Raw genomic sequence first — 21418 nt, forward strand, 5'->3', positions numbered from 1 at the left:
ATAATGATATTTTAAATTTTATATTATTTTAAATTTATATTTTTAATTGTGGAATAAAAAATAATTTGTGGAATAAAAATATTAAAATAAAATCAAAAAAAATATGAAATATATATTATTACAGAAAGAATTTATCTGTTTATATATAATTATACTATATTCAAACATTCAATAATAGTAGATTTAAAGCGTCTTTTTTTTTGTTATTTTTTATATTCTATCTCTTCTGCAAATTTTATTGCGTACTTTCGAATATTCAATATATTTATTATAATATATTAAATAATCTTATCTTTATTTTGATAATATCTTTATTTTTATTTTGTTCTTTTTTTATTTTATTTATAATTATTTCTTTAAATACATTTTAACATTAAATATTATTATTTTTTTAAATTATATTTTGAAAAAGCGCGGGAAATATTCAAATTGCATTTATATAAAGTAAATAAGAACTTATTCTTATTTATTCTGAATTTTCTCATGTGATAAGTTCCGAAAAAAAGAGGCGCGTCCAAAGGAGGTGTGAACGTGGAGATGAGGGCGTGGCAGTAGGCGTGTCCTTTGAAACATCCACTACTCTCTGTGGTGTTTCGCTAGTAGTGTTAAGTATGGTAGTGGGGGAGATGGCATCGAACCCCACTAGCCGCAGTCACAATTTAACCGTTCGATAGTGAACATGTTACGATATGTCGCGTTACGGGTGAATTTCTTTTTACTGGAAATAATAATTATTTATCTATTAATTGAATCATAACATATAAATGATATTTTAAAATAAATTATACATTCTTCTACTTATATGGAAATATTGTCTAAAAGTTTTTTCAATAAGTGATTTGAACTGTGAATGTGTCGATTAAACTTTGTTTAACAAAATACAAATATGTTGAACGTTTTAATAAGTGATTCGTACGTTAAACGTATATAAAGTGAATCGTTGTGGATATTTAAAAAATCGAGCTATCAGTTACAAGAAAAAGCATTCGGTTGTATAGCTTTAAGCCGGCCGGCGCCCGCATTAAAGGGAATATGATCAGATCCTACGAGTCATATCTTCCGTTTTGATTATTATTATATCGCAAATATCGTTGAATTCAAATCTATTGATCCATTCTCTATATCGAATTATCGAAAATTGATGTATTTTTCTTTAAGCGTAGTTTGAGAAAACTTTGATTTCGAAATGAATATCTATTTGCTGCAATACGAACTAAAAAAAGTTGAAAAACTGTAGAAATTATTTACCGGTAAATATTTTGTGATATTAATTGAAAATGTAGTTTTTCGTAGTTTGTAATACTTTCTTTCGAAAGGACGACATGCAAAACGAAAACGCGTGTTCATAAATATTTATCTCTTTCGATTTTAAGTTTTCGAATATATTTAGTTTTTGTTTTTGTAAATCAGTATAACATACAAAAAAGAATTTTTGTTATTTTTAATTATTGTTCAATTGTGTTCAAAAAATGCGTGAATAATTTTTTATTTGGAAGTGAATAATAAGTAAAAATTTTATGAATTTTATTTACTGATTTTGTTATTTGCGTGCTTGAGTGAAACTCAATATTGTATAGTGAATAGTGAACAAAAATAAGTGATTACAGTGATGTATTTTAATTGAAAAAAGAATCGTAATAGAAGTGACGACTTCCGACGGTTCCATCATTCTCTTCATATTCTCGAACATGATTTTATAAATGGATATGTTTACTTCTTGGGGATTTCTCTTCAAGATGATCAGAACCTGTCTTTACGCAGTATTCGCATAATCGTCACAGTGGAGTTCTGCTTAATCGCAGGTAAATATTATGCCATTTTACTTAAGATTTTACATTCTACATTTATCTAAATTCGTTTTCTTTTTAATTAATCGAAATTATATTCAAATTTTCATGATTAAAAAAATCTTAATTTTTAAATTTTAAAGTTAATCTCATGGTACTTTTATTAAAACGATTTGACTTTTTGGATTGGATTTTGAATAACACAATTTTATTATTTTACAAAATAATCATAAGGAATGAATCGTACGATACTTCAATTTTATATCTTTTTGTAATAAATTATTATTGTTTATAAAATCTTAATATCTACAATTATTATTGTTTATAAAATTTTTATGTCTACATTAATCTTTGAACAAGGCAAAGCCTTAGAAATGCCTTTCAGTTTCAGTGTAATCGGGAATTTCACTAAATAAAATTTTTCATTTCTCGAAATATTAATTATACAATAATTTATTGTACTGGAAATTTTATTTGTTTACGTATTTATTTACATATATATGTTATTATAATAAATTTATTTTTATAATAATCTATTTTTATAATAAAATAATTTCAAAAAATTAGAGAATTAAAGTAATTAAGAACGATAGAAATATGTATATATGTATATATTTATTTTATACATGTTATATATATATATTATATTATATATTTTATACATTATTATATGAATGTAAAAATAAATTTGATGGAAAAATATTATGGGTATGTATGTAAATATAATTTATGTATATCGCATAATCATACATTATAATGATTCTCAAATTTATTAAAAATAAATTTATAACTGAATCTACATTATTATAGATAGTAATTGTAATTATATATGAAATATATGTAATTTCTATTATTTAAAAAAAATATATATATATATGTTTTCTATCATATATACATAGTTTCATAATTTCATTAAGTTCTTTATGAAATTTTATACACAGAGAAAAGTTTTTTTATTGTGATATGATTTTAACTTCGTAATAATAAAACAATCATTTATTATATTTTTATTGATAAATGGAATACTATCACATAAGAATTGTTTAGTATATATATATATATATATATATATATATATATAAATATCTTTGAAAAATATTTTAGTATGAGATAAATATATTTTTTTCAATTATTATTAATTTTTAGAAAATATAAATTAAATAAATAAAAATATGTCTATAGACGTTATAAAATTTTATTTTTATATAATAGATAATGAAATATAATAGAAAATTTGCGGAAAATTAACAATTTTTAAAAAGATTTATTCTTTATTATATTTTATGATATATATCTATTTGTTAGTCAAATTATTAGATTTGAAGAATAATTGCGATAAAAATAATTCATTGTTATTTAGATAAATATAACCTCATTTTTAATATATCATTATATGATATACTAATAATATCTATATACTATATATTATCTCGCATAATTATGAAACCATAAAATTGAATCCTGATTAATTGAGATATAAATTGTAATAAAAATTGAAAGTCTTTGTTAAATTAAATTGAAATTATTGTTTATTAAAGCGTTTTTGAAGCGTTTAAAAACTATATGACATACACATATATAACTTTCTTGTCTTATTTTTGATAACGATAAAAGTTTATTCGAAACTTCTTTCGTATAAAACTTTTCGACAAGCACACAAACACGAATAATCTATTCGTTCTACAGTTTCACGGTATTTTAGTGAAATCAGTCATTGCATTTTTCGCACAGAATAATCTTTCTCAATGAACAATGTTTCAATATATCATTGATTTTTTTCGATTAATAAAATTATGCACTGACACATATTCCCCTTAGTATGATTTAACGATTACCAGAATTATATAATGACAAATAATTATCAAAGAAAATTACATTCGAATACATTTTTTATTGATAAATAATTTTATTAATTATGTATGCACATAATTTAGGTATATCTAAATTGCAGATTGTTTATTATTTATTTTAATTTATTATTGTTTATTATTGTTAAACAATAATATATATATTTTTATATATTATTGTTGAACAATATATAGCATGTTTTAGATAGAAATAATTATAAATATAATTATGTGTTTAAAAAATTATTGAAAATATATTAAAGAATCTTGATATACCGATATATATATAAAATAAAATTGCAATCGCAAAAATAATTAATTTTCTAACTTATAAATTTATATTAATTTGTGTGCATTATATTACAATAACACTTTGAAAATTCTATGTTAATGCAAATCTTCCGAATAGATTTATTTTTCTTTGGATTAATATTATTTATATTATCAATCGAATAACATAAAAAAAACTAAAAGAGACGGGAAAAAGAGAAAATATATTCAACTAGCAATAAATGAATAATCCATGGTTTAATATTTTTTATTGAAAATTGAGTTTATGATAAAATTTGTCAACGATTATTTTTGTTCGTATATTTATTTATATTTTTTTACAAAAAATAAACTAAATAAACTCGAAAATAAAAATAAAATATAAAGGAAAATAAATATATCTTTCGAATTAAATTCAAATTAAAAAATTTATTTCATGTGATAAAAGCATATGAATATAAATAGCAAATATATTTGCACCATTAAAACAATGTTACAATATAGAATTGTCTTTATTTTTTCTTCAATTAGTTATAATAAATAATATTTGGTTTATTTGATTCTTTCATTCGATGATGTCTATATTGTCAAAACGAATAATCAAAATATTTTGTATTATGAACAGACGACAAATAACTTGTGGAATATAAATATTTCCTTCTATTTATTGCGATCGATTTAAGTAATTTTTCAAGTGTAAAATGATCTCCTTAGTTTCCTGAAATAATTGTTGGTACGACGATATGCCGCTCGCTAGTTGCCATCCGTCGAAACGAGAAAGTCTTTGATTCACTTTTTTTTGATTTGTTCTTTATATTTTGATTTCTTTTTTAAATATTAATTAAAAACTCATACAAGACAAACGATAACTAAAGTAAAAATTTTTAAAAAAACAATTAATTAAGAAAAAAATACTGTTTATTGTTAAATAGAAATATAATAAACATTTCTTTTTAAAAATATTTTTATTTTTTTACTCTTTCTATTATTTTTGCTGTTTCTTTAATTTTTAAAGATATTCTGTATATTAAGATGAAAATTTTTTAAGAAAAATAATTCTATTGTTTCTATTGTATATAGTATTTATTATTATTATTCTATAAGAATAATATAATACATATACATGTGCTTTTAAAATTTTTATTTATAAAATATTCAATTTAGACAATTATTTATTGTTTTCAGTAAACAGAAAAGTAATTTTTTCATTAATTTCATTAATCTTGAAATATTTTTATCAGAAATATCATTTTGATTTTTCCTTACTAAATTAATTAATTTGATCGATTTAATTTCCGAGTTATTTTTAAAAAATTTTTAATTATAGCATTGAATTCTGACTATATGTGTGTATTCATAATAATATACGCGTATAATGTATGCACAAAAATATACACAATATACAGAAAAAATAAGGTTTTTTTGATAAAATAGAATCTCTAGAATCTATTAAATGAATAATTTTTTTATTCTTATATAAGCAGCTGCATTTTAATTTAGTATAATCAACAAATTTTTTTTTATTTCAGAAAAAAATAATGTAAGATCAGAAATGTAATTTTTTCTATTTTATCTTTTCATTTTATTAATTTTGGTTAGATTGCATCAAAATCATATGTTAAAATATATTCCTCTAACTGATTATCTAAAGATTAAGATTAAGAAATTCATTTTATATACATTGTTTTCATAATAACACATATACTGTCATACATATATATGATAGAATGATATAATATCAAGAGTTTTTGTGAATAATTCAAAAAATTATAGTTGATAATTATTATGTATAAAGAAGAAAGTTGTTCAAAATAATATCCTGAATATATTTCGAGATTGTTAAAATAGATAAAAGTTTTTTTTCAAAGTTTATTTTTTTTTTTTCTTTTTTTCCAATATACTGTCCGTTAATTGTTATACTTTTTACTCGCTTAATTGATTTGATTCGAAGTTATCCCCATTAATTTCTAAAATTAAAAGTTATTGAGGTATGCATATGTCTTCAAAAAGCTGAGATTTAAAATAAAACATGGATATTTTTTTTTATTTAATTTATAAGAAATGTTCTTGCTTCCGACATTTCAGTGAAGCGAGTAAAATTAAAAAAGAAACTAGCAATAGTTCTTAGAACATCTAGTTTTTCGAATAATTGATGCCTTTCAATTTCTGTCTTGCAATAGTTATCTGAATATTAATGTATGTATTTAAAAATATCGGTAAAATTTTATTTAGAGAAAGAATTAGCTTAGAAAAGATTTTAATTTTGTGTTAATCATTAATTTTTTTATAAATATTTTTTATAATTATTAATATTTAATAAAATCAAAAGAAATGTAAGAAAAAATTATTCTAAATTAATCTAAATAATTTTGGATTTTTAATAAATTTTAATTTTTAATAATTTTTATTATCGAATGTGACATAAATATATTTCAAAAATATATATCTAGATAAGTTTTTTCGAAATTTATTTTCTGTGAAATTTTTTAATGTATATTTTTTAATATTTATTTTTAATGTATATACGTATTAGTAAGATTGTACAAAATATCACGAATTGGAAAGATTATCTCATTCATTTTATTCTGGTTACATCTATGTAAATTATATTATATATATATATGATATGTAAATTATATATTATGTATATATTTATATAGAACAATTCATAAAAAATAAAATCTAACTTTTTTTAAAAGATGATAACATATTACTACTTTAAGAACTTCACAAAAATATTTACATGGTAAGATAATTTTTTATTTCGACACATACGTGCACTCTCTCTCTTATACACACACACCGCGCGCGCGCGCACACACACACACATGACACATACACACAATGAAATAGTAATTTAATAAATTCATGAAAATTTAAAATAGTTATACAATTTAGTAGAAATAGTTTTATTAGATATTAAAATAATAAAATAATAAATTATAAACCTTGTTGAACGTGTTTGCAAAATTTAAAATTAAATCTAAATTTTTTAAAATTAAGTTTAAATTTTTATTTTTTTAAATGTTAAATATTAAAAATAATTTTATATTAAATTATATTTGATGATTTTGTATAATAAAATAATTTGCATATAAATTTCATAAAAGTCACATTTTAAGTTTCAAAATTTTGTTAAAATCGTATTTCTAAGAATATACTTATATATAATTTCTAAGAAATATACTTATATTGTTTTTCATATGAAGCTAGAATATTTGAAGGGTTTCAACATGAAAATATCTAAGGGTTCCTTGAAGTCTTCTCGTTGACGGTTCAAGTGACAAAGTGAGATAAATATTTACATATATGCAGTGAAGAGATGGTACGAAAGGGACATTTTTGTTTCGAATAAGATATAAAAAAACTAAAGCATTTTTATTTTATTAATTGATTAGAAAGATAAACTATCTAATTAATCTTCTTCTACATTTATCTGTCTTTTTTTTCGTTTTTTAAAAAAATATATTTTGTTCTGTTTTATAAATTAATTATATTGAAAAGGGCAATGATATTTATAAAAGGAACAATGTAATACAAGAGAATAATATTAATTTCATTAATTATTCTTCAGATACCAAAATGATAATATTGTCGATTTATTTTATCATCAATATAAATACTATGCTTAGTATCTTGTACTATAATATTATAATATTTGTTTAATAACTTTTTGAGCCAATCTTAATTTTTTTTTTATTTTTTTACTATTTTTTTTAAATGATAAGATGTATAACGTGTTCATATACCAGTTCTTTAACCTGGATAATGATTAATTTGTAATATATTTTTGTCAAATTTTTAAATAATTTGAAAAACAAAATTCTTTATTTATGATATTTTCGGTAAATATTCTTTTATTTTACATGTTCAATCAATATTTGGTTCATAAACAAATGAAATAATTTCTAAGTCAGACTGTCTAACCAATTTAGCTAATAATTGATCTTAACAAATAATTGATCTTATTCTTGATCTTATTACTTTCTTTCTATATTATTTTCGTTTACCGTTTTTTGTATTGTAAATTTTTTGAAGATAGAAAATCAATCCAGAACGATTATCTTTTTATTTTGTAGCAATATTCGTGTATATGCATTTGCATTAATTTTAAATCATATCAAGCATGGTAGTAATTGAATTTTTTCGATATCAAAAATAAAATTTCTGATAATTTCTCAAGATATTTTGCGAAATATTAGTAATTAATTTCTTTTTTACTACATTTAAACAAATATTTATTCAAGAATAATGACATAAATTGTTTGACATCTTTCATTATTTTTTTCATTCATTAATTATTAATTAATTTTTTTATTTACTTGTCAAATTTAATTGAAAGGGACACAATGAATAATTATGAAAGGAATAATATTTTCATTATTCTTTCAAAAATTTTAAATTCTAAATATGCATTTATTGTATATTAAAATATTCTTTCTTTAAATATTTTTCCTCGTTTTTTTCAATTTAAATATGCCACATAAAAAATCATATCAATGCAATGTCTCTTTCAATATCATCTCTGCTTTATATTTTTGTTGCTTGAATGAAATATGCGGAATATTTGTTCAGATAATAATTGTTGTTATTGCATCTTGCTGAAAATAATAATTTAAGAAAATTTTTTTTCAACTATTTCTTTATCCAATTTTGCTTTTTTTATAATTGCATATTTTGCTTCTACATAATTAAAAGTTAAATTTAAAATAAATTTTTACGTTTTTAAATACATAGAAATTATAGTTGATTGAGTTTGAAATTTTACTTCATTAAGATTCGAAATAAGATTATTATATAATTCTGAATTTTTAAATAAATTTAAATCTTTATTCTTGAAATTTTATGTATTATGTATGTATGTATAATAATAAAAATAATTTCATATTTCGTATTGCATAATAATATAGTTAATAATATTATAGTAACATTTGAATTAGAATTTTGTATTGAATATTATTGAAATTTTCGATTACTTATTATAATAATAATACATATTATAATAATAATATTATATTTCATCATCCCATAAAAAGAAAATCTTTATATCCAATATAAATGAAATGAATTTAATATAGAAAGTTCTAATTCGATACTTCGGCATTTTTTCAGCAAATATGGGAATTTGTTTTTAAGGATTACAATATTTAGTATTAAAATAGTATTAAATCAAGATAACTGGATTATTTTCGAAGACAATGAATGAATCAAGTAAATGAATCAAATCAAATGAATCAAAAATAATAATTATTTGAACAATATGAATATATTTCTTAAAAATATAAATTTTATTTTTTTTATCATTTTTTTAATGCTTTGTTAAATAAAAATTTTTTTTCTTATGTAGTTTCATCTTCCATTTTTCGCTCAAAACACACATTACATTCATTATCGACAGGTGTTCAGAAACATATAGTCACGTTTAAGATTGTACGTGAGATGTGAATAGAGAAGTTGTATCGTTCTTACGTAAGAAGCATAAAAATATTTCTTTTTTCTTCATTTAAATTGTACATAAAATCAAATTAAGCGATTATATCACATTTCTTAAACTTTGAATATTCATTAATTATTCTGCATAAATATTATTGAATGGTAATTAGAGATTTTAATACATTCTATACGTTTGATTTAGGAGAAAATTAGATTGTAAATGTAACTAAGAATATTCATTGTTTGTAATGTTTAGAGATTATTTAATGTTTAATGTTTTATTAATTTAAATATAGAAATTTTTTTTTGAAGTTTATATCTTATCATAATAATATTTATTAAATATATTAAATTTTACATAAATCTCATTTTCTTTATTTATATTATTAAGTTATATTTTTAATTCCTTGTTTAAATACTATTTATCTTTTTTTAAAATATTTTTTCAAGAATTTAGAACAATTTTATTATATTATTATATTAGAAAATTTTTTTAAATTTTATATATTATATGTCATATAATTATAAGATTCGTATTTAACTAAATTTTTATGATTTTCCAAGTTTTTATCAATAGATAATTTCAATCTTTGAAAAAATACAAATTTTTCTTTATTAAAATTTATTATTATTAATTTTTTTTAAAATGAAGAATTTGTCACTTGTCTTTTGAATTTTAACATTTATAATAATTATATTATTAATGTTTAATTTTTAAAATCAAATAAAAAAAACTGTAATTTCTTTTCTCATATATAAATAAATAAGATTCCGATTATAGAGGATCAAAATATCCTTATTATTGTTCAAATTACCGAGTATCATTCATTCTCGATTCGTGATACCGAATAAACACAAACTTCGAGTTAAACGATTGCTATAATCAATCATTCTCTATCAACAATATTGCCATTAGCATTAAAGGTTTAGAAATTTGTACTAATGCTAAACAAGTAATTCTCAAGCAATACTCGAATAAATTACAAATATATCAGAAATATTTAAAAATTTGAAATGTTTTTTTTGAAATTTAAAATATGATTATAATAATAACAATATGAATTTATTACAGTTTTGATAAAATTTTAACAAAATTAAAAATCAAATTTATTTTATTATTTATTATTAATTTTAAATATAAATAATTTTCATTTGAAAATATTTATATTTAAAAAAAATGAAAATCAGATAAATTAGAAATATACTAAAAAAGAAATAAATAATATTTTTAACACTAGGTTTACGAACATTTTTTATATACCTATTTCTACGGATACACGCCAATTTGACGCTTGTTCATAAGTATATCACATAGAAATTTTCGAGATTAGAAGATTTAGAAGAAAATGAATTTGAATATATATTTATTTTATTAATTAGATAACAGAGAAATGTAAACGATTTCTGTAATTTTGCTTGTGAAATTTGAAACGCATCCTGTAAATCTAATATTAAATATTTGAAATGCTCAAAATATTTCAACAATAGTAAAATATCATCTTTAATATCGAATCAGAAAATCAAACAAATCGTTAATGTAATAATTATTATATATATATATTGCATAATCACACATAGATTTTGATATGTATTTAAAATAAATAAAACATAGAAAGTTAGCACTTCAGTAACAATACAGAATAATATCTTTTTCGTCAATTTATATCAAAAAAGATGAATTAATGATAGATAAATAATTGTTAATCAAGAATCATGTAAATCGCAAATGCATGGTAGTAGGAATATTTAACGAATTTCGGTTGGAGCAGCTGGAGAATTCGAGGTGAGAGGCAGAGATTGGGTGTCTATATTCCAAAGGTTATAAAAACCGGTCTTCGGTTTTGCCAGACGAAACATCGAGCAAAGGCGAGACCGCGACGTTCCACTCGCTTTGGCAAAGAAACGCCTCGAAATGTCGAAGTACGCGAATCATTTGGCCTGTTTATCTGGATTATAATGCTCGTCTCATCACGTTCCAAGATTGAAATACAAGAATAAAGGATAGAGAAGGGATGGAAAAACCAACCGATTACTTTGTCGATTAGTGATAAATGAGTAACGAGCTACGAAAATCATTCAACATGTATACGCGTAACTTGCCTAGAAAAGACGAAGCTTCGCTTTTCGTTTTATGCTGTAATATTTCTATTGTTCTTTTGAACCGCTCCGCTTTTACAAATTTTCCTGTTATTTTCCTTTCGCGCTTTTTTTTTTGATCCATGGCTATGTGGAATCGTTGCAAAAGTTTTTGCGTCAATATATTTTAGAATGATTAGGTACATTTCTCTATTGTTTTTTATTATTTTTCTTGTTTTGTCTTATTTTGTTTTTTGTTTTATTTTAACAATGCGAGTTGTAGGAATATATTAATATATCTCTTAGATATAATATATTATAGATATAATATAGCTATTATATATATTTAATATCTTTTTTAAAACTGAATGTTTAATTATTTAGAGGATGAAAGTTTAATTTTCATTAGTTTTCTTTCTTATTTGTGTTGTAAATATTGGAAAAGTGTCATGTTAAACAAGAAAAACCTATATTTATACTATTGTTTAAAGTAATTAACAATCGTTAAATATTTTTCGTATACTATATTTTCAAATTAAAAAATTAATGTTAAATACTAAAATCTTAAATATTGAATATTAAATTTATATTAAATATTAAGATTAACGTTAATTTTTCGAATTCAATTGCGGTGTACGAATTAAAATTTTTTAAATTTTTTGAAATGAATCTTTTATAAATATTTACATAAATATATAAAGCATATATGTACATTACAATATAAGTAAATATACAGATTTTATATAAAAGTAATTAGTATCTAATCTACAAATAATGAAACTTATTAACTAAAATATTGAGTTTGAATTATTTATTTATTTTTTTTTTTTAAATCTAGAATTTCTTCTGAATTCTGTTTCTATGATTATCACTTTATATTTCTTTTAAATCTCTTTCATAATTAATATTTAATTTACGAACTTTATTTTTAACTTTATTTTTCGTTATATTTTATATTTAAAATTGAATTATATTTTTAACTTTACTTTTCATTAAATTTAAAAAATTTTTTTCTTGATGATTTTTTGATTAAACCACAAGATCGTTTTTCAAAATCAATTTAATTTTCATGAAATTACATTTTAATGAAAATGATATCAATTTTAGTAATTTTTCTAATTTAATCTTAATAATTTTTTCATATTTCAAAATACGTTTACATAAGGTATCATACAAAATCTTCGTCAAATATTAAATCAAAAATTAAAATAATAATATGAAGGTGTGTTTATATTTTCCTTGTTCTTATTTGTCGAATTAACGAATTGTAATTATTTATTTTCTTTGTGCAAAAATAAATTGATCGTTCGATAAACATGATCGGTGTGAAATTTATATAGTGTAAAGTTCTGTCGATTTTATTATTACTTTTTTTATATATTATAAAATTATAGATGTAATATATATAATAATTTTAAAAAATATATATTTTAATATAAGAAAATAATTATGATTTTAAAATAAAAATCAGAAATAAATATAATTAAATGTTGCATGTATATTTTATGAAAGGTTAATTTTATATTTGCCTATATATTATAGAAATTGTCTGTTTCTTTTAAAATACAATGAAATATATTTTAAGAAAAGAATGTTATGAAAAAAATATTCTTATAAAAAATTACTTAAAACAAAATACATTATGCAATATTAATAATTTTTTTAATAAAATATATTAAATGAAATAATTCAAATAAATATCATGATAATTCATTTTTTTTAAATGGAATCATATTATTTTCAATGCAGTTCAATTTATTTTTCATATTGTAAATTTTATGAACTTCAAGTTACAATATTTTTAAATTTATTTTTAAAAATTTTTTAAAAATATTAAGTATTTTATATATAAAAACTTAATATTTTCTTGCACGAAATAATAAATTGCTGAATTAATATAATAAAAATTATTTGAAAAAATTTTATTTGAGTTTCATATGACTTCTATGTATCAATCTAAAATTATTAATATTATATCTTCTTCTACCAAACAACTTTTGAAAAAATATTTTTTTTATAATATACTTTCTTAAAAAATATTTCATTATATTTAGAAATTATTTTTATAAAACACCATATATATATATATATATATATTTATATGTAATATAATTTTTTATTTATTTCTTGGCTAATTAATATTATTCTTTTACAAAAAATTGTTAATTTTTAAAATCTACGAAGTTTGTAAATGTTCAATTATAAAAACTTTTGTAATAATTTATATAAATAATATATTAAAACAATGATGATGTAACATATTTGTATTGTTTATTGAATAATGTTAAATATTAATATGCCGTTAGCATTATTGTAATGGAATAATATGCACTATATTTTCTTATATCAATTATTGACATAAAAAAAAAATTCACTATTTTTTATATATTATCTGAAATGGATTGCAACTTAATTTTTAGATTTGTGAATCTTCAATCCGAAATATTGTGAGTTCTTAAATTTCGAAACTGTAGAAACTTTAGAATGCTTAAATATCTTTTTTTTTTTTTAATTTAAAAGAATATTTGATATTTATCCTTTATTCATTAATAAATTCTAATAATAAATAAATTGTTGCAATTATAATAAGATCTTGAAATCTTATTAGTTAAAATGAATATAAAGTCTAAAAATAAATTATTAATTAAATTGTCATATTGTTACAATAATCTTGTAAATTATTTATATAAATATAAATTATTATTTATATATATAAATTATTATTTATCTATGATGTATATTTATCTATAGATGTGTGTATATATATATATAGTTATTAGGAGACTTTTTTTTATTTCAATTCATCATAATTAATTTAAAAAAAAAACAATATTTCACTTATAAATAATGAAGGAACGGATAAAACTTTTATATTCGTCTAATAATAATTTTTATCTATATTTTCACATTTTCGAGCGATGTTTCGAAGTTTCAATAACATCGTTCTCCCTCTTGAATACGCAACTTTTTTTGCATTTATGAGTCCGCTTTCTAGTTTATTATTTTCGCGACGCGTTTGCGAAAAAACTCTCGCAATGGAGAGAAGCAGTAGGATTACGATCTTTTTTCGACCACCTAATGAAGAACTCGAGGAATATTCCCAAAGAAATTCAATACCATCAAATACTAACTATATTCCTCATTTTTAGATCTGTTATGACACTAATAATTCTTGTCATGGTTTTCAATAGTGATAACTAACTTCATTATACTTCTTGTATGCAAAAATGCTTAAATAAACGTATTAGAATTTATTAAATTATTAAATTTTCAGATTAATTTATAGTAAAAATATAAGGATCTTACTAAAATATATTAAATTATACAATAGTTAATTAGTCTTATTAAAATATTTGTATATTTATTATAGTTATAACTTTGAACATACAACTGTGAAATATTAAATTTTAAAAAAATACAAAATTTAATGATTCCATTTCGATTTTTATGTAGATATCCGGAATTTGAAACCCGAAGAATTAAATTCTAATATAATTAAAAAAAAAAAATAGTATGTATATATATAAAAAATATAAATAATAATAATATATAAAAAATAGTACATGTACATTTATTTTTTTCAATTAATATAAATAATATATTGTAATGTAACTATACTATATAATATTTTTTAATATGATAGAGAATTTCAAGGATTTATTTAATATTTTTTCTTATTTTTATTATTCTCGTTTTTTCCATTATTTAGGATTAATAATGTTATAATGTTTTAATTTTAATTATTCATATTCTAATACAAATAAATTTCGTTAAATTATGGAAATATTTTTGTTTTTTTATTTTATGGATTACATGATATTTATTTTTCCATTATTTTAGTATGTATTTATTTATATAAAATTTTTTTAAAAAAATCATTATTTAATATTAAATATTATATGAATGTAAAATTACAGAAACATGATATTTCATTCAAATTTATATTTATTTTTATAATCCCAGTAAAATAATCATATTTGTAAAAAAATTTTGATTTTTGATGAGTAAAGTTTTTTTAAAAAATAAGATCTTTACTTTCACATTACTGAATTTAATTTTCTTTCTCTGAAAAATCCTTTTATTAAAAAACTGAAAATTTTTGTTTTAAGAAACTTAATATTTTTTTTTTTTAAACATAGAAATTTTCGTTTTACTCGTTTACAAGTAGCATGCTTTGCAATATTCGTTTTTAAACACTTGTGAAAAATCGTTCATGGATTGAACAAAAATTTCATAGCAAATTTGTTTTTCGTTTGAACAGTTGCAGTATTGCAGGGATATTTTATGGTGACTGGTATTTTTTTATTCTAACACAAGAAGAATATTAAATGTGCTCATATCCGAGCATATTTAAGCAATATTTGAGCAAGCATTCGATAATTAAAATAGAAACTTCGTTCAACGCAAATATGCATTGTAACAATGGAAAGTATGTGTATTATAAAATAAATGGCATACACATATACCATCATATCCTTTCTGATAATTTAAGCGATTTACATATTCTGAAAATTCGTGTTATTTGCAATTTTAAAATCTGATAATTTTGGGTTAGATTACTGAAAAATTTTGTATGAATAATTCTATATATTCTATAATCAATAATCCCTTATGTGATATCAGAATGATATATATATATATATATATATATATGTTTATTTCATGTATGTATTTATTTCAATATTATCTGTAAAATTTAATAGATATTGTATAGGGATACTTTTTAATTTGTTATCGAGTATCAAAATAAATGAGATAAAGAAAATGAAATTTTTAATTGTTGAAATACTTTATTTTTAATTTGTGGCTAAAATTCAATACTATCATATAAGTAAATGTTAAATGTAATAAAAATGGTGTTTTTTTTAATGGATTTAAATAAATAAATATCATATTTATATAATATAAGAAATATTTAGCAAATTACATTCGCAAAAAAAAAATAATAAAGAAAAATTTAAATATTAATCATTCTTTGCTATATTTTTATCTTATATTTATTATAGAAATTTCAATTTTTAATAAAAGATATCATTTATTTACTTTAAATATGATACAATTTAAAATTTATTAATTTTTGAGTTATTGAGTTACTTTTAAATGGTATTTTTTATTTACAAAATTGTAATATATTTTCATTTGTTCATTTCTAATTTGATATTTTTATGTGAGATTTTTACGCAATCTTTTAATAATTCAAAATATTTAAAATCGTTTTTCTTAAAGTTATAATTTTTAAATTATCTCATTGTTACGACAAATGAACGATATAAAAAAACAGAACTTAAATAAAAATTTTTTTTCATTAAAAGTAGATATTAATTTTATTTTTATATCTATACATCCATTTGTAAATATAATGCAATGAAATATTTACTTTAATATTATTTAATAAAGAGATCAAGCATATTGCAAATAGATTCGATAGATAAAATTCGAATCTTCTATATCTTGAAAAATCTTGAATAGACTTTCAAAAAGACTTGAATCTGTAATAGATTGAATGTGACGAATCTTTTATAAATACTTTCAGAAATGAAAAAATTACGTTTAAATAAGAATTGAATATTAGTTAAATAAATTTGAAACTTGATGAATATTTTATTTAAAATTTTCCTTTCATTTAAAATTAATTTTTGTAATCATTTTTGAAAATTACTATTCATCAATTATAATTATATAATTTTATATATAATTTAATTATAATATAATAAATAATAATAATATTATTATTATAATAATTTATTACACATTATTAATTATTATTATTATAATAAATAATAATGTAGTATTAAATGATATATTTTATAAAATAATAATATTTCTTTTTAGTTTCCTTAAAAATATTCTCATATTTTTAATGAAATTATATTTTAATTAATTATATTCTAATATTCTATTATTTCTAAAAAGAAATATAAGAATAACATATGTTATAAAAATAAAAATTTAATAAAATACATTTTTTGTTTTTTCATTATTTGATTATTACTAACATATTCAATTCATTATAATATTGTAAGTAAATTTATAATAATAAAAATAAATAGATTTTTGAAATTGAATATTTATTCTAAAGTTTAAAATCAGTTTACAACTATTAAATATTTTACAAGTACCAAAATTAATTATTTCTTACAAACAATACTCGATTTTTGTGAAATGAATATTTTGTATTGAATTTGATTTAAATTTATATGGTTAAATAAGTAATTACTTTTAAACCTGAAACATTCTAACAATAAGTTTCTAAAGCGTAATAAAAAAAAATGTTTTCGTTATTACTGTTATTAGTTTCAATAAAATAAGGGATAAAAAAAAAAAATTTTCGACGATCGAAATATGGAAAATAATAAATGGGGAAGGAGGGGAATCTTTCTTTTTCTTAAATACAAAATTTTAGCTTTAATCAATTATTTTTCGACAATAATAAAACGTTCATCATCATTGAGCGCTACATATACAAATAATTAATACATTTATTATTATCGAGATGTTATTAAATTTATTTCTGCTTTAATAGTTATCATTGGTGATTGTCGAATGGTTTATAAACTGTTTCATATAAAATTTTGAGAAATTCTGGAAAGATTAACTATTTTTCGGTGCAATAGACAGAAAATAATATATTTTGATCCAACTCAAATTTACATGATTGACGATAAGTAAAAAACTGATGATAATGAATGATTAGATTTTTTAACAATTAAAATATAATGTTATGTAGCTAAAAAAATAATACATTAGAACAAAAACTATTACGATATAGAAATAGGAATAGAGAAATAGAAAATTCATGTAGAAAACTCTGATTCAAATGCATTCCTAAATGTATGAAATCCTTCAAAACAAAATTATAAATTAATTAAAAATTATAAATTATATAGACTTGTTTTGTAACTAGTTCTATAGTTGTCATTGTTTATAATATTTGTTGCCAAGATATTATATAGAAATTTATAGATATTGAAAATATCGTTATTTTGCTATCGGTTATTTAATAATAGTCGATGATAATTACAGTCAAGATAGATATATTAGTAACATCATAGGGAGGAAATTGTTTATTAATATCTTGATAAGTAATAATTGATTAAAACTAAAATTTTATATTTGGATCTTTCTTTCCATTTATTATCTTCTGAATTTCGGGTCAATTGGCCAATAACATCTTTCTAAATTACATCCTAACAGAAAAAAATGAACATTTTATATGTTTACATATAAATGAATTTATTTAGAAAGTAGATATCATATATATAAAACACTTCAAAAAAAAACTATTTTTTGAATTGTGACAAACTTGTGTCATAAAATATTTCATTTTCAATCCATGGCACTAATGAACCATGAATTAAATTTTTAGTTCATAGAGTGCGAAACTAATATAATGCTTTAAACAATCCAAATTACCGATGTTATAACAATTATGTATAAATCTTATATTACTATTACATTGCAATTCGGTTATTATATGAAGATCGACTGAAAAATTATGCACATTTATAGAATTATGAAATAGAAAAATATAAAGAGCATTGTATGTCATAAAAATATACAAATTTGCAAAATATCATTTTATTTATTTTAACTGTTTATGTATAATATATTTAACATTAAAAACTGATAAACGTGCTTTGTCATTATACGCATTATACAATTATGAAGAAATATAAAGTTGAATCAGTTCCGTATTTGTCATATTTTTAATTTGATATTTTGTGATTTTCAATTTTTTTTTATATTTCGGAAAACAAATTAAAATTATTCATTACAAACAATTTTAAAATTAGAAATATTTCAATGATAGAATGAAGATTATATTGAAAAATAAACATACATTCAATTCAGAAGCAAATAAATTGTGTTTTCATCACTATTTTGATTTTCTTAAATATCTTTATTTTCGAAATATATACGAGTTTGCATTACTTCTCAATTAATTCTCATAATTTCAATCGCATAAGGACTTATATTTTAATTTTTCCCTGGATTCGAAGGATACTCCACTTCATTGTTCATTAGAAGAAATATTTCAAGTTCAAAATTCATGAAATAGTTTTTTGATTCGTCTGTTATATATCTGGATGCTGGCTGTTGCGATGTGTTTAAAGAAACAATAGATAAGTAACGGCCATATACTGACGCATATGCTATTACGAATGTATAGCTGGAATTTTTTGCAATAATAGCAATCTTTTTTTTTAAATATCTCGAAAATTAAGGCCAACCGGTTTACGTAGGGAAAAAGTTGTTCATGCAATAGAACGTTTACACAACAAAACACACATTCAAATGGAACATTCACATAACGAATGTTTATAATCTAACGAAAGTTTTATTATAAAGCGTTTTATCATTCATTATTTGCTTATATTTGCCATATGCTTAAACTGCGATTACAATGGATATGATTTTTGACAAATTAAAGTTTCGACGAATAAATCTGAAATTTTTATGAAAAAAATTCATGGAATATCTGAAGAATAGAATACTTATAACGTCCAACAACCAATCTTATAAAAATTTATTTATTTAATTGTTTTAACAAATTCGTTAAGATGTAAAAAAGAAAAAGACGAGTTCTTTAGAAAATGCATTCGCTGAAACCATATGAATAGTTTTATAATTCCGTCTATCGTTTAAATCGTATCTTCTATCTTAATACAATAATGAAAATCATATCATATCATTGGATAATATGTAACAATGGTAAAAACAAACAAAATAAATAACATGTAACAATAGTAAAAATAAATAAAATAATACATTTACATTTTGACTTGATATAATATGAATTCGTTTCGTTTGAATAGAATCCATGCTTTTTTCTAGAGAAGATTTTGTATCGATTGTATCAGAGAAGAAATCTTCATCACTAATCTTTTAGAAAAAAAATCTATCGAATGAATTTCGTTATGGTGTTTGAAGATTTCATTGAACCTTGTTGATGTAAAGATTTGAATTACGAATCATGACATTTGGACAACATAGTACGGATATAAGTTACACATGTTTTTAGCTAATTATTATGAAAATATCATGACTGGAATTTGGACAATTTTTTAACGTACGATTGTTAAATTGAACTTAAGAGATAAACTGTTTCTTTATTACGAAATTATATCTTATATATCATTGATAATAACATTATTATTAAAATATGAAATAATGAAAAATTTGTTTGGTAATTCGTATGTTAATAAATTATTTATATGAAAGAAGAATCCTATTTATTTTAAAGTATGTTATTTTTTATTTAGTGAATGTTGATGATTTATAAAATTTACGTTAAATGATAAAATAAGATATGATATGTCATATTATTAGCATATTTAATTTCTTTTTTGTTAAATAGATTTTAATTGAATGAACGTTCGAAATAATAGAATAATAATAATATTATAATTTTGTTAATTCCATAATTCAATTTATAGTCTCGATATAATTATATATACATATATATGATTATATGAGAATGATATACAATACGAATGTATTCGAACAATCAAATTTTGTGTTTCTATGTTTACATATTTTTGGTACAAACGTGTTCTAGCAAAGATTGTTTACTATTAATGTGTTGCCAACATAGAAATCACACAGTGATATTTGCGTTTTGTTATATAAAGTAAATTTTCTCTTGTATTTGTCTGGACAAAAGTATTCGGACGTTGCAGTTTGCACATACAATTTGTGTTTTAAATTTTAAATATTTGTTAATCTTGTTTTTATTTAACTCTTCTTAGTACGGTGCGAGGACAAAGTTTAGCAAAATGTATAAAGGAAAAAATTATAAAAACGTTAAACGACAGAGAGTAATTAGCTGATTTGTATCACAACGATTTGATATGCAAAGCAAGTTTAATATTCCAAAGCAAACCAGTGTACATTATTAAAAAACGATTTCTGTAGCTAGGTCACTTAGACAACTTATCCAAGAGTGGACAATCAAGAAAAACATCAATTAGACAAAATAGAAAAATACGACATTTGTCAGTGGCT

At 20.2% G+C, this 21418-nt stretch overlaps 1 protein-coding gene across 1 annotated transcript in view; it reads left to right on the plus strand.

The window, feature by feature from the left end:
- Nucleotides 1–1634: 1634 nt before the first annotated feature.
- wge (BAH domain and coiled-coil containing protein winged eye) overlaps nt 1635–21418 on the plus strand; it is a 311213-nt gene continuing 291429 nt past the window's right edge. The window contains exon 1 of the mRNA XM_086903106.1: nt 1635–1802. The gene's annotated coding sequence lies outside the window, so the exon portion shown is untranslated. The remainder of the gene's footprint in view (nt 1803–21418) is intronic.

Source organism: Apis florea, unplaced genomic scaffold (genome assembly GCF_048593485.1).
Source record: "Apis florea isolate Af1SG1 unplaced genomic scaffold, ASM4859348v1 contig_2274_pilon, whole genome shotgun sequence".
NCBI lineage: Eukaryota > Metazoa > Arthropoda > Insecta > Hymenoptera > Apidae > Apis > Apis florea.